The sequence below is a fragment of the Argiope bruennichi genome, chromosome 5 (genome assembly GCF_947563725.1).
Source record: "Argiope bruennichi chromosome 5, qqArgBrue1.1, whole genome shotgun sequence".
Taxonomy (NCBI): domain Eukaryota; kingdom Metazoa; phylum Arthropoda; class Arachnida; order Araneae; family Araneidae; genus Argiope; species Argiope bruennichi.
The window spans coordinates 130,545,290-130,561,041 of record NC_079155.1 but is presented as its reverse complement, the minus strand read 5'-3'; positions in this window follow the sequence as shown (position 1 = coordinate 130,561,041).

The following is a 15,752-nucleotide window of genomic DNA, read 5'->3' as shown; positions in this document are numbered from 1 at the left end:
TTCTGTGCCCTTGAGTCGGCAATGGTTTTGAAAATCGAATGAAAAAAAACAACAAAAACAACATTCTTTTTTTATTTATTTCTGCTTACTTTTATAATCCGTCTAACGGAAGTGATCGTTTCAAGAGATCGCAATTTTGAAATCTGGAGATCTAACTCATGATTTTAAATGTTACATATTCAGAAATTCGTAAAGATTATATGCATATAGACTGCCACTCATAAAACAGAAATTAGGCCTAATTACTTACTTGAAAAAGGTGGAAGCATCGCTGATAAAACTTAACACGTTGAATGCCATGGGGTCACCGGTGACTGGCATTGAGTTTGTTCGTTGCCCCACGGAGGTCACTGGTGATCATTGAAGCCAAAATGAATAAAAACGCATAATTCGAGTAAGTTTACAATGTTTCAATATTATCATTGTTATTAAAATTCTTTGAAGAAGTTAAGGCACTATATAACATGCTGACATAACAACACCTGCATTTCTGCTCCATGAGGTTTACTGATGACCTGAGTAAAATAAATGCATTACGAAATGATTAAGCAACTTAACCTTTCTGTTGTCATTCATATTTCATCAAAATATTCAACGTCAAATGAGAAATTCCTCTTGGTCAGACGGACAAACCATATGAAATGCACGTGTTATTTATTTATCGTGCTAAATATGTACCTCACAGAACTTTCAAAGTGTTTTCTTTAAGGACATAACGCTCTGAGTATAATTCTTCACCACGTAATCGTTCTCCACTGACATTGTGGGTTCCTTCGCAAATGTTGCGGGACATGCTTTTTCTAATCAAAAGTCAAGATGAACAGAAATCCATCAATGAAAACAAAATATTCATCACTGATATCTTGTTCAAAATTGATTTTAATTAATGTGCCTTGTTAAATGAATTCTCTTCTGCTATTAAACCAGCGGGACGAAAGGAATAATAAGTCATCTCTTTCGTGTTACAAAACAAAACAAAAACAAAGAAATAATAATAATAAATAATAAAAAAAATCCCGTTTTGAAACTTGGTTGCTTTGGCCAAGAGTGTTGAAAAACTGTTACATTCTTCTTAGATTACTTTTAACCTTGCCTCAGCCTAATATTGATCTCCATTGACCGTCATGTTTCTTTTGTGCGATCTTGCTCATATTTTCTTCCTCTGTACTGTTTCCATAAACACGAAGTGCAGCCGGGGATGTTCACATACGAGTCTCTAAGAATACTCGCTTGAGGCAACCTATTTGAAATTTCTCGATTGCATTTCTTTGAGCTCCACCATGTAAATTTTAATAGCGTCTAGTTTTAACATTCTGTTTTTGGATTCAACGAAATGTGAACGAATTTAACGCACGTTATTCGTCCTGATGAATAACCCAAAGAAATCTTCTTTCGTTTCATTGTGTGGGATTCCGTTTTCTTGCCCAGAGCTATGAAGACTCGGGGATGAATGATTCCAAAAACTTATGGAAACAACCTTAATACGGTTTTGAAAATAAAGAGCATTTATTCTCTTTGCAAAAACAGCGACCATTGTTAATAGGGTGTTTCTAGGCTGGCATATTTTCTGTAAATGTCTTGATATATTAATTGCAATGCATGGAATGTTTGACTGATGGTATCAAGCTAACACATGACCATATTACAATATTCATGATTGTAATTTCAAAGATCAGCATATAAACAGAAATTAAAATATCCTGTAGAAAAAATAAGAACTTTCTTCTGGAGGAGCAAAACAATTTTATAATGTTATTTATTGTTGTACTTATTTTCTTGTTTAGGAAGTATAGAGGAAATATTGTAATTGTCAAAAATTTCGAGATTTCGATGACTCTCCATATTTCAGACCAACCTGAGTTTGAAATGCACATTTTTGGCATTAAATCTGTCATTCTGTTAGCAATGCAAAGGCGTTGTTACAAAGGAAAGAGAGTTCTATTCAGCAGTTTAATTTCTCGCGTACGAATGATTCGTTAGATTCGTTAGAGAAAGATTTCGAGCATCGTTAGAAACAGTTTATGATGAATTTCCACGCTTTAAGTCTTCTCGATCATTTAGAGAAAATCTTTCTTCTCGTTCCCTTGCAGTTTGTGAATACTTTAACCAAGAAACATAACTATCTAAATGAATTTAATCTGACAAGTCGTTTCATCGCTTGAATCAGAAATCTGGGTGAATCCAGATGAATATTCATTCATCTGGTTGACAGTTCGTTTCATACTTATGTGAATACGATAACCCAATAAAACGAAATAGGGTAGATTTGAAGTTCCCAGATAAGGATAAGCTATCGCTGAGGGTACACGAAAGTAATAATAAAAACACAAAATTAAAAAAAAAAAAATGAAAGGAAAAAAGGTAAACCCTTAATACCTACCCTTCAAGTTCGTGAATAAAACGTTCTGCAAGTCAGAAAATTTTTTGGGCACAATTAAGGTTAAAGCACCAAATAAAAATTCGATATTATAGCAATATAATATTTAACGCTTTTTTTTTTGAACTAGTGTGGAAAACGCATTTTTTATATTCGAATATAAAAAATGCGTTTAAAAATTAACACTAAATATCGCTAAAAGCATTGCTCAGCTCCAGACATAAGATTTTGTTTTCATTTGAATCTAATTTTATAAAACTCAGCTTCTTGGAGCTTGGATTGCTTTTCAACATTTGTTTATCACAATGAGTCATTGCTATCTTTCGCCATAAATCATTGCGTTATTATTCCGATGCTTTTCTTCCTTTCTTGTGTGTAAAGAGAAAATAGTGCGCCGTCAAAAAAAACTTGGGGATTTTGAGTAATCTCCATTTTTCAAACTTCTCTGAATTTGAAAAGCATATTTTTGAAATTATGTCCGTCTATCAGCATCATAACTCTAAAACTCTTCGAACTTGACGCATGAAATAAGATGTGAGGTCCTTTGCTTAAAATGTGTAGATTCCTATGAAATTCTGAAATGACTCCGTTTAGAGATTCTGAAAAGTGTCAAAAATGGTATTCAGTTTTTTTCACTATATGGCGAAGCACAAAACGCACATGTGCGGGAATTTGAAAATACGATTCTTAGCATTCGTGGCATCTACGACCTCCTCAAAGTCCTTCATTTTTATACAGTTGTTGGGTAAGGGGGAGGGGCAGGACAAAAAAAAAACATGCGGAGAAATTACACCCGCTTTTTTTTTTGGCATGTTACTACTTAAAAAACGGGATAACTTACGAAATCAAAAACAAATCCTGTAGAGCTTATTAAAGTAATTAAGTTAAAAATTTTGAATTCATTTGTTTTTTATATCTAACGTAATATGCGAAAGAATGATAATTGGAGGGAAGGGAGAAGGACAGCAGGGAACATTAAAAAATAAAAGGACTAATAAAGGGGAACGAGGTGAAATAAAGATTGGAAAACACAAAAGGACACGGGTCTATAGATAAATAGATAAGTTGCACGAGGAAATCGAAATAGAACATGGTTAAGTGGCACACCTTCCAAGTGCAAGGAAAATTTTTTTTATAAATTTACGAAAACATGTATATTTATTTTTATAATTGGAGATAATTATATAATGATCTTTTTATTTTTATATTTGAGTCAAATTTTTTAAAAAAAAAACTTAAATTTTTGAAAATAAAAATCTGTGCGTTATATGAAAAAAATTTAATATTTTAATTTTATAGTTCAATTAAAAACAAAAGTAAAAATATGTTAAGAATAAATACGTTTGTTACTGCATGCCGTTTCGATTTTTATTGCGCGATCGCACAATTCACCCCTTTCAAATGAACTGTTAGGCTTGCAATCTACCACTTTTACAAACATAGCCGCGCAATTAACCTCTACACCCACATTCTGGTTGATATAAGAATTTCTAAATGATACCATCTTCTTGAAATAAATAACTGCACTTGAACAGCTCTAAGATGTGTACTCGATTGTCTTCATTGTAATATGATTTTAAATACAAAACCCGCCGCCGTATCGTGGAGCTATTGATAAATATCGGTTATGCAACAAACATGCTTGAATTTTTTTAAAAAAAAAACCGGAGAATTATTGAATTAAGAAAAAAAAATATTGAACGTCGAAAAATATCTGATAATTGAGTTGAATGTTAGGGTTGAATGTCATTTAACTTAATATAAAGCTGTTTTTCTCTTTCGACTCATTCTCATTTTTGTTATTTTTGCAGAAATTCTTAAGAAATGCCAGAATGATTACAAATGTTCTCGCTTCAATTCTCTTACCTAGTTCCACAATTTGGCGTTCTGGATGTCATATCTTAAGGAAGAAAATGGAATATGTATATTTGCATCTCTTTATTTTGAGGACATGGTTCTAAAATTTGAAAAGCATTTAACATTTTTGGTGTCAAAAACACATAATTAATTTAATTTCACTAGATTATAGGATTTTTTGAGTTATAGCGTTCCTAACATATGCATACGTAGACATATGCCAACTCATTCGTTGATTACATTCTAACTGGGGTGTAGTACAAAAACACAATTGATGCAAGGGAGCATAAAAATGTATTATGCTTACTTTATTTTAATTATGAATTTTAAAATTGAGTTAATTGAAGTTTTAAAATTGTATGTTCGATGTAAAAGTATGATTACGTGGATGTAACTAGGTATCAAACATGTTGTAATATTACATAATCATGAATATCAGCCAAAAAATATTGATCGAGAGATAATAAGCGAGGGAATTCTTAATTGTGTATGTAATATGATTTATTAAATGGGCAATTGCAAATGAATGTACCATAATAGAATTTAATTTTATAACCCCAGGACGCAGCGCTGCATTAAAGAATATTACATGCCGTATTGCGATTTACAAAATCTATTGTATCATTCCGAATTCAGTAATATCATTTATACTGAGAATCCTTATCACTTACAATTTATTTTGATATGAGTACTTTTTTTACACATGAATGATACATATCTTTATAAGTAATCAAATGAAAATATTTGATTATTTATTTCATTAATGATAGAATATTTTATGCATTCGTATGATTGGGAGGAGGCAATCGGAAGCTAGCTTGAAAAATCTCATTTTGGACACACATGCATTTTCAAAATGGCATGGAAATATAAAGCAAACAGGCACTTTTTTTTCCTTCATTCCAGGGATTTCCAGGAATTTTTCTTTCCTTTCTCTCTTATTTTTGTTGGACCATAGACGCGAACATTTTTAACTACTCCTCTGGTAAATTTCCGAATTATTTTAAATCAGGATGTTGATAAAACAGCCCGGATGATATGTAAAATGAGATACACGTCTAAAGCAGACACATATACAGACTGACAGACAAAATTCCAAAGGTGTATTTCTTGGACTCAAAAAGTGAAGACTCGCTTTAGAAGATTACAATACTTTCCCTTCATGAATCATTTTGTGTACGGAAAAACAAAAACCGAGAAGCTTACCTGACTCTGAACAAAAGTGTTTCTATGTCGGAACTTTGCTTTCTTCTTAAGAGTTTTGTAGACAGATATTACGTTATGATATCTAGAAACTGGCAAATCTTTTATTTCAAAATGAAGAATAGATTTCATCATCTGTTCTCTAAGATGTCATTCTTGTTTATTTACTAAAACCATGTTCCTCTCCCGCATTACCTTAAGAAGTGGAATGCAGCCATTTTGATCAAAATGTGTCGTTTCTTTGACATGCATTCTGAGCACAACTGAGTACGATAAAATTTACTCTCCGCTTCGAAATCGTTGCAAACAAGCACTTCTGTGCCTTATCATAGCCGCTTTTTTTTATGAATTCGAAATGGAATGGAACTCATACGAAAGTTCATACGAAACTATACGAATTTCTTCAACTTTTTTCTTTCATTGTTGTAAAGATAATGAGAGAAATAGATTCCTATGTTCTATTATACAAAGACGCGCAAGAGAGTCAGGATTTTATTATATAGAATTAGAAACCGTTCTTTTTGTAACTTCTCGAATATAAAGCATGCAAAGAGAAATGACTGCAACCGTTAAAAAATTCGAGCTTGAGATTTTGACGAATCTCTGTATTTTAGACTTTCCTGAGTTCAAAAAATATTTCTTTGGAATGATGACTGTCTTTGAAAACAACAATACAAAGACGCTTTGTGCTAAACGGATTATATATGGACCGCACGCTCAATGGGTAGATTTCTGTCGAATTTTGAATGAAAGGCATTGAGGGGAAATCCGACTGCACGTGTAAAAGTGACATGATAACTACAAAGCGTAAAGAGCAGTGTAGGTAAAATTGGGTACACTTGATTAGCATCTAAAATATAATACTTTCAAATTTAAACTCTGTCAACTTTGAAACTTCGCAACCTCTGTGCTTCTGCGTGTATGCAAAGGCAATAACTCATAAGGGCAATGACTTTAAAAAATGAAATGTATGATGTGATCTTGCAACTACTTCTCTGCTGAGTTTGATTTTAATCAGTCAGACAAAAGCACCCAAAAAACATTGATTTTCTGGTTTTTATATGAACCCCGTGCCAGCGATTCATTGCCACACTTAGCATGAATCATTTTATTAAATTGAGTCCAGATTTGCGCCGCAGATGGATGTTTCGTCATTATTAGTTGACAGTGCCCTGAAATTCTGAATTCCCTAAATTTAGAAGTACCCGTTTCGAAGTATAATATACTTCGAAGCACTCAATTCTTATGTGTCTGAAAATATTTTTTAAGTCTGAAAATATTTTCTAAAAAAAGGTCATTCTTGGCTATATCCAAGGACAAAAATTTTATGCGGATGCATGGATGAAACAACTTTATAAGACATCTATTTTCTCTGCTCTTACTGCAATAGTTATTTAATAATAATGAATGTTTCATATTATTCATTATTAGCGATAATGTTGCTCTTTGAATTCTTACTAGAAGCCGATTACAAAAATGAAGTGAAGATTCAAAATATTATTCTTAGTTTCTGCTCTACAAATCCCTTTTTTGGCTTGAAGGAGACTTTTCATTTAAATTAATTTTATCTATATAATCCCTAAACGGGAATCTTTAAGAGTAAAAGGAATGTTCGGCTTGATAAAAGTGAAGTGAATTCAAGATGAAACAAATAAAGATATGGAAAAAATATGAAATTTCAGTAAAAACGTTTTTAACAATTTCTAAAAATCTTTGTGATTTACACATTAAAAATATATTTGTTGGTTTAGTTTACGGGTGTTTCTTTAAATTATTGCTTTTAGTTAGAAAATGATATCATATTTGGAATATATATATTTCTGTCCTGAAATTTCTATACACCGGGAGATGGAGGGAGGATTATACCTGCATCTTCGAACTCGAAATACAGAGATCTGATTTATTGAAGACTAAAAGTTAGAAAGTAAGATTTGAAGAAAAATCTGGAGTTGAAAACAAAAGCTTCAAAAGTATGAGATACTAAAATTCTTAAATGTCCGCGAAAAAGAGAAATATGAAATAAATTATTCATATGAAATACTTATGACATTAAAATATTTCTCTCTATTGAAATTTCTATGCATCGATTTTCCCCTCCTGGAATTTTCAAGTTCGATGTGCATAGATTTGACTGTTCTATTAACCGTATTCGGTGAAGCCGTTTCGATGTTGAAAAAAATAAAGAATGCAAAGGAAAAGTAACGTTATATTAAAAATCGGAAGTGGAGACGAAAATCGTAAGCCATTTTTTGTCACGAATTGAAGAAAAGTATGGAACATCCTTAGCTTCATATAACAAAGACTCTCTGGTCTACAATAACTGACTGAAACAGAGGGCCGATCAACCTATTACTGAAAAACTTGAGCAGTCCAGCATAATGTTGAACTTGTGCACATTTTTATGTGAAAACCACGCCTCGTTCGTTTTTATCACATTTTCAAGAAACAGTGAATGAAATTTAAGTATTTTATTGTAAAATTTCACCACATGTGACTTCTATCCGAATTTTTGCCAGTTTCGTCTTCCAACGTTTCGTGAGAGACTGATTCGTCCAGGCTTTTCGGAACAATGCTTTTTGAGGGTCTACTTGAGATGTTGGAAGTATCGAAGAAACACATCGGCATATTATGCCTTCATTACCAAAGTTATTGTGGGTAGGTGCCATTTTTAAATATATCAAATAGATATTGTTCTTTGTGATTGATTTTTTTCTTTGTGAGATAAAACCGTGGAGTTCGAATAGATGGTGCAGTAAGTGGCTCCATACCAAGCAGATAGACAACTTATCTAGCATCCCTTTAATAATTGCAGCGGACCCCATTCTGAAATGAGATGAGAATTCTGCACATGATTGGTTTTTAATATTTCGTATTACTTCGTATTCATTTCACAAGCCCAAATTGTCCAACAATATGTTTATAATATCCTAACGATATTGTCCGATTTTCAGAATATCGCAGAGACTTCGTGCAATGACCTGATCAAAAAGACAAAATAATGCATTCAAAATTGTACTGTATGGAAACAAGCGAGCAAATATTTCTATGATTTATTTGAAAATGTTAGCTTCTTTTTAACTGCTTTAATAGAAGAAGCATCTAATTAAATTTCATGAAAATTTCATTAATATAGTTATTTTATCTAAGTTTGCTAAATTCATGAATATAAATGGACAGATTTCAATTTCACGAACTTTGTCTGAACTTTGACAGAAATCTATAGTTCTTATGTAAAGGACATATACAAAACTTTTTCCCGTAAGAGATTCTAAATTAGCATGTTAATAGACTGACGTACAGGTAAAATAAATTATAAAATGATTTCTTCTGTAAGAAAAAAAGTGGAAAATAAATAAAGTACGATATTTTTGGCAGTTACAAAATCTTGTCTTTTAATTTAAATGACGGAATGTAAAGAACTAAAGAATCAGGGTGAGTAACTCATCATTTCCTGAGCTAAGCTCGGTACCATTTTGAAATGAAAAGATATTTTTTTCAAAAAAAAAAAGAGAGAGAGATTAAAAGGTTATATATATATATATATATATATATATATATATATATATATATATATATATATATATATATATATATATATATATATATATATATATATATATATATATATATATATATATATATATATATATATATATATATATATATATATATATACATTTGTTGTTTATAAGATTTAGTACTTATTCAATAAAGCAAAAGTTGCGCTTTGTCTCATTCGCGTTCTTTTTTCTGAAAAACTTAAAAATATTTGAACAAACAATTGAAAAAAAAAAATGTGTCCTCTTACATGCTTAATCACATTTTTTTTTTTTACTCAATCCATATATTTTATTAATGAATTTTATTGTTTTAACCCTATCGCATTCCTAAACTGTTTGAAAAACCGAATGTTCGAGACAATATTTGTGTTGCATTGCAAGTCCATCAAACGATTTAAAGTTTTATAAAATGTGTCTGGTCATGTCTTCTCAGAAATTATCGGATCCGGTGTAATCGGGAAAAATTCATGTTCTGCTTGCATGCGATTTAATCTCTGCATTTGTGGCATGTGCCATAAGTTTATTATCCGTTTTGTACATAAATGAATCGAGGAAAGAAAACAAAACGGTATTCCCAGCTTCTAGTAATTACGGTAATTTGAATAGCATTTGTAAGTTTCTTATTTTAAAAAAAAAAATCCAATGAGATTACTCCATTTCCATTTAGATTTATTATTTTTAATTTAGTCCATACGTTCTTTATTTTTAAGTGAAATTATTTTATCAAAACCATTCGAAATATTACACAAGTGGAATTTTTCACTATGTATTGCCAAATAGCTGTTACACCTTTAAATTATTTAAATGATATTATTAACTTATTAAACTGTCTTTAAACAGACAATTAATTATTTTATTGATACGTTATTCTTCAGGGCTTTTACTCACGCCATGTTGATGGGTAGAAATAATCCCTGTTGTTGAAGAAAGACTGGAACACTTAGAACACTCGCAATTCTCTTCTGGCAATTTTAAAAGAGTGATTGTTCTTTTTGAAAATCTTAGATTTTAAAAGATACTTTTCGAGAAATTTTCGTGCAGCTGTAGAATGTCTAATCAAGTGGATGGTTAAAACCAAGTTGATTATCATCGCTTTCCAGCGCAAAATGGTAGAAAGGGATCATCAGATTAGTTGTCCTTCCTTTTAAGATCTTTGAAGTTTCCGATGAAACATTTTATGACATGTTCAGATCTCTTCGAAACTAGTTAAGAACCCCCATTTTCTTTTCTTCTTTTATTTGTATCATAGCCTAATGAAGACTGATTACTTTCAGAAATTACTTAATAAGGCGTCTATTTCCTGTTAGCACAGAAATAACGTCACATCTCATGAATGTTACAAATTGGACTTTCTAAGTTTTTGTTTATGAAATAACGTTATTTTATTTAAAAATTGACAAGAATTGCCATTTTATTGTTTCAAAATTATTTGTCCACTCCTTCGGAAGCATTTTTGCTGTCTCAAATTTTAAAACAGAACATCATCATTTTTTTCAATTCTCAGAATTCTTCATTGTTATGGCAATTATTCTAATGTTTTACATCCATAAACGTTTTCTGCCAAGCACATTACAGCTCAAACTGAACGTCAGCTTCGTGAGCACATGAAACATTCCAGAATATTTTTGTAGAATATTTGTCATTTTCTAGAAGCGCTATGGGGACGGCGGAATGTATTATTATTCACCTAGTTTTTACATTTGACCTCAAACAGAACTGCAATCCTTTAAATTCGAACCTTGAATAATTACCTATCTGTATTAACTGAAGATTTTCATAATTTTCAAACCATTTTCTTAACAATCACGCCCATAAATTGAATCTCCATCCTTGAAGGGGATAATTAAAATAAAAGAGGGTGAAAATCCACTTAGAATTTTTAAATATTAATTACAGTTGAAATTAAATACAGTTTAAAGACAATCTTAATAGAATTTTCCCTTTATTCTACAGATTGGCATCATAGTGAAATATCACTGCATTTGCATTTTAGTCAAAAAATGTTACATTTTACATAAAAAAATTAATATTAAGTGTATAATATATTACATTTTACTTAAAAAATAATATTAAAGTATAAAGAGAATGTTAGGTTGTTTTTTTTTAAAAATAAATCTTGATGCTTTACAAAAACCATTAAAGTTAATGATCGTTATATAGGGAATGAGACCCTGTGGATATTTTTTTTTTTTTCAGTTGTAAGAAACAATGGTAGATATATTGTGCAGTGATGATCACTGTAGTTAAATGCATTTCATCTTATTCCATTCCTGTTTTATAAATTTAAAATAATCAAATATATTTGCGGCCAAACTAGCCAAATGAGTACCTTCTTTTTTAAAATGTTTGTTGTTGGTAAAAGAACACAGGTAATTTATAAATAAGGTTTGATTTGTGGTTTATATTCTTGTTCACAACATCGAAACTTCTGGGGATAATATTGATAGTGCCGCCATCTATCGGAAGTGCTTGAATGAAATAGTCACTAGTATCATTTGACATTATGAATTTTTTAAAGTCTTAATCAATTTTAAAAATAAAGAATTGACAAAACTCAAAACTAGAAGAAGCATATAATAAAATTTTATTGAAAGAATTCTTAAAAATACATATATTTTTTGAATATTAAAGCTTAATTTTAAAATTTAATAGTTGATACTAAATTTTGCTTTGTTATTATTTTTTCATCCTCTTTTTATGAAGTTTTGAAATGAGACTTTTTTTCATCAATAAATATTTCCAAAAAATTCGCCTTAAAGTTGAAAGCAGTACTAGGAACCATTTATTGAATTTTTCTTGTTTTTTATTCGAGCTAACAAGGCATTATCTAATTATACAGTATAAGTTGTGTAACAAATCAGAAACTAAAATAAAAAAAGAAATTCTAAAATAATGAATACCGTAATTGTATAAATATGTACATATTCAATATTATTTTGTTGCGTTGATTTTTTTCTGCAGAATGTTACCATTTCTGTTGATATAATAAAAATATCCTGGAGAATATTTTCACCGCCGATGCAACTCATTTTAAAATCATCTTGACAATAATAAAAAAATAGACTAGAAATGGAGTGCAAGCTTTATGATAGATGGCAGCACAGCAAACTATTTCCTTTTTTAACATTTCCGGAACCATTTATCTTTGGACAATAATAAAACATACAATCATAAGCTATCCAGTATGTTTCGTTCAAGCATTCTTTAAAAAACGTAAGAGGTAAACGTAAACTTTAAAACGTAAATAGAATGGGATGTTTTATATTAACACAATTAGAAAAAAAAAAAAAAAAAAAGATGGGGAGCAATGAGAGAGTGGGGAAAATATCGATTTAGCCCACTTAAGCCTTTTTCTTTGGCTATATTCAGCCTTACAATTTCGGCGTCCGCACCACATACCAAATTTCATTTATTGTAGTCTACCGCGTTCATATATTCAGCAAAAGTAAGACGGCAGAAAATCTATTTTACGTGGATTCAGGTCAACATTTCATGAGCACTTAGAATAATAGGCGAAATGGGCAACTAAAATATGGATGTTCATTAAATTTTGAACAAAATCTATCGAAAGGTTGACCATCTGTGCTTTCGCACACATGTAAATGCAATAAATTATAAACTCAATGACTTAAATCAATGAAATTCGGTATGTTATCTGTGTTATCTACACTGTTTTTCCATGCCAAAGCTTGGTGTCAACCGACCGGCATCTAAAATAGAATGAGTAAAAACTCAATAGATTCCGTAACAATGCAAGATTCACAGCAAAGATTTCTGTATTTCTTCCCTATCGTTCGCCATTGCTGTGCAAGGTGTTCGTTGCTTTACTCAGGGTCCTTAATTTTATGCAGAGGATAAGGCTTTTATTGAAGAATATATGAGAAAGTTTTGAAGATATACGCCTGCCGGTTCAATTAAAAAAAATAAATTTCATGTCATTATTTCCCTCAGTTACTTTTATTATAGGATTATATTGTGAGGCGTGGTTATCACTCACCCTCGTCCTCCCTAGCAACAAAGCGTCCATTTCGCTTGCAGGGGCTTCAGCAACAGGTGCTCTGTTTTCTGGAGCACTCGCGGAGGTGACAGAGCTCATCTCGCCAGACTGCATTCAGCTGCACTCGTCCTCATCCGGTCCTGAAAGAAAGCATTTTAACTTCAAAAATAACCATCGATGCGAAATAAGAGATAACATGAAAGGTTCTGAAACTTAATTCTGAACGGTTGAAATATTGATACAAGGATCAAGGCAAATAGAGACAATACTTTTAATAAAAACGGTTTAATAGAACAACAATAAATCCTCAGTTTCTAATACTAAATACTAACATATAGAACTTATTATATGCTTTCCGTTTATGCATAAAATATAAAAAAAGAAAAGAATTCTTGCTTTTTAAACTTGGTATTTCAAAATATTATGTTACAACATCAGGACGAACAGAAGTATACGTTTATTATGATCATGCTCTTAATATATGCTTTGGATCAAAATTTCATTTAATGAATTTGAATCTTAGCTCTACGAAGTCTTACTTTCATTTGATACTTAGACAAAATCCTTTGTGTTCACATCAGACACAAGATGAAAAATGTAGACGGAATTTCTAAATATTTTTGAAAGAAATAATTCATTTTCATTAGATTTCCGACGATATCTTCAAGCATCCATCTTCTTCCAAAACAGAGATACTATGTCAGCTGCTGCAGCGTCTCATTATCATGTAACGCGTGATTCAGAGACAGACATTCCATTCTTAGTCCTTTGGCGCAGTACATGAGAAAACCGTGCAGCATTTTTATGCGCTGAGGAATACGGCACAGCCACTGTAATTATTTATTCATGAAATTATTTTTATAGTAAATATTTTTATTTTAACTGTGAGATTCAGCATTTTTAATTGCTATTTATATTTTTGTCATATTTTTATAGCAAATGATACGTTAAAGTTCTTTTGTTTAGATAAATTAATATTGAATATTTTTTTTTATCTGAAGACAAAAAATAGTACTTCTATAAAAAAAATTCGAACGGAATTTTGAAGATATTTATGAAGCTTCAAGTTCTAGACATTCTCGAATTCGAATGACGGTCACCAATGCCTATGACAACTCGAAATAAATTCGAAAGGTGAATTCCACATGTGGCGACACCAAATCGAATGTGAACATTTCAAATATATCGCATATTTGTGACTACATTAGCGGCAGGGCCAGCTGTTTGACGGTGTGTCTTTTCGTTCATTTCTGAATGTGACAAGTAAGAAACTGATCAGTAGTTAGTAAACTCAGTAGTCAACAGAGTCAATTATTTAAGGCTCAACGGCTGAAAACTCTTTTCAGAGCTACAGTTTTTAAAACTTAATTATATAGGTTTATATATTGTTATTCCCATAATTGGGGTACTCTGACGCTGACTTTTACTTAGATCTGTGGCTTGTCAGCCACAGTTTGCCGACCACTGAGTTAGAGGAAGGAATTTTAACATGCAATCATTACACTTCAAGATGCACGACCAACACTGAATCCGATTGACAAAAGAGAAAAATAATTTTTCAAAATTCGTAATGGATTCCCTTCGTCGTTGTACAGAGTTAAACAAACAACAACAACACACACACACACACACACACACACACACACACACACACACACACACACACCACCGCACAAATATATAAAACTGAGAAGAGAGCATTCCCTCTGGTACACAGAACAGAACGCAGTCTCATACCCCCGGATCCGGGACCCTTCTGGTCACCGAACGGTTTGATGAGCATGTTACGGGAATTTTATTTAAATACTAAAATATTTACAGTAGAAAAAAACAAAAATAACTATGTACAGGATTTACAACCCTATAAGAAATGATATGGAGATGAAGAGAGATTTTCAACTTTGAAACATTATTTGGAATAACAATAGTCAGAAAGTTATAATGTGTGAAAATATACATGCATTCTATATTCACTAATTGTCATGACATCGTAGATGAGGATGCAGATATAAAAACCAAACTCAAAATAATTTGGTGGATGGAAACGAAGAGAAACTCTGATGGAAATGTATGATAAGAGACCGTGGTGCTTGTTTTTCCTTTTAGTCTTTGTGAGTATAACATTTTTTTTTTAATACTTCTGTTCTAACAAAATGCAAAACGGATGTCCTGTTTCTTTATATTTTTTTACTGATCAGTGTATATTTCTGAGACATTTTTGAAACTTTCTTGCATTGAATCTTTGTTGCTATGTTTGCATTTGTTTGTTCATCCAAATGAGATGAGTGTGTAGGTGGCAGTCCTTTCAAACTTCTTCGAGCGGGTTAAACTGAAGATGCATGATTCAAAACCAAATACATCACTGTGTCAGCGATTTTTAAATACAACTGATTTCTTCCTTTGTCATTTCCGTGCCACTGGAACGCCAGTGGGAGTGGCCTACCCGAGTTTTCTCGCCTACTCTGTCATCATTTTGCTATCTCCCAACTCTCTCAAAAAACAATGATGGACCTTGAGTAAGGCAGAGAACGCCTTGCCTGACAATGGCGTACAATAGTCAGGAAATATTAAACTCAGGCTTGCATTGAGCATTGTTCAAAATCTTTCAAGTGAACTTTGGCGATTCACCCCTGGTATGCTATTCATAGTATCCGAAAATCCAATTTTTGTTTTGGACGCGTTTTTTTCAGCCGATTGAAATTAGCATTGGACGTACAACTAAAAGGGTAGTCCAATAATCCAATTTCAAACTTGATAT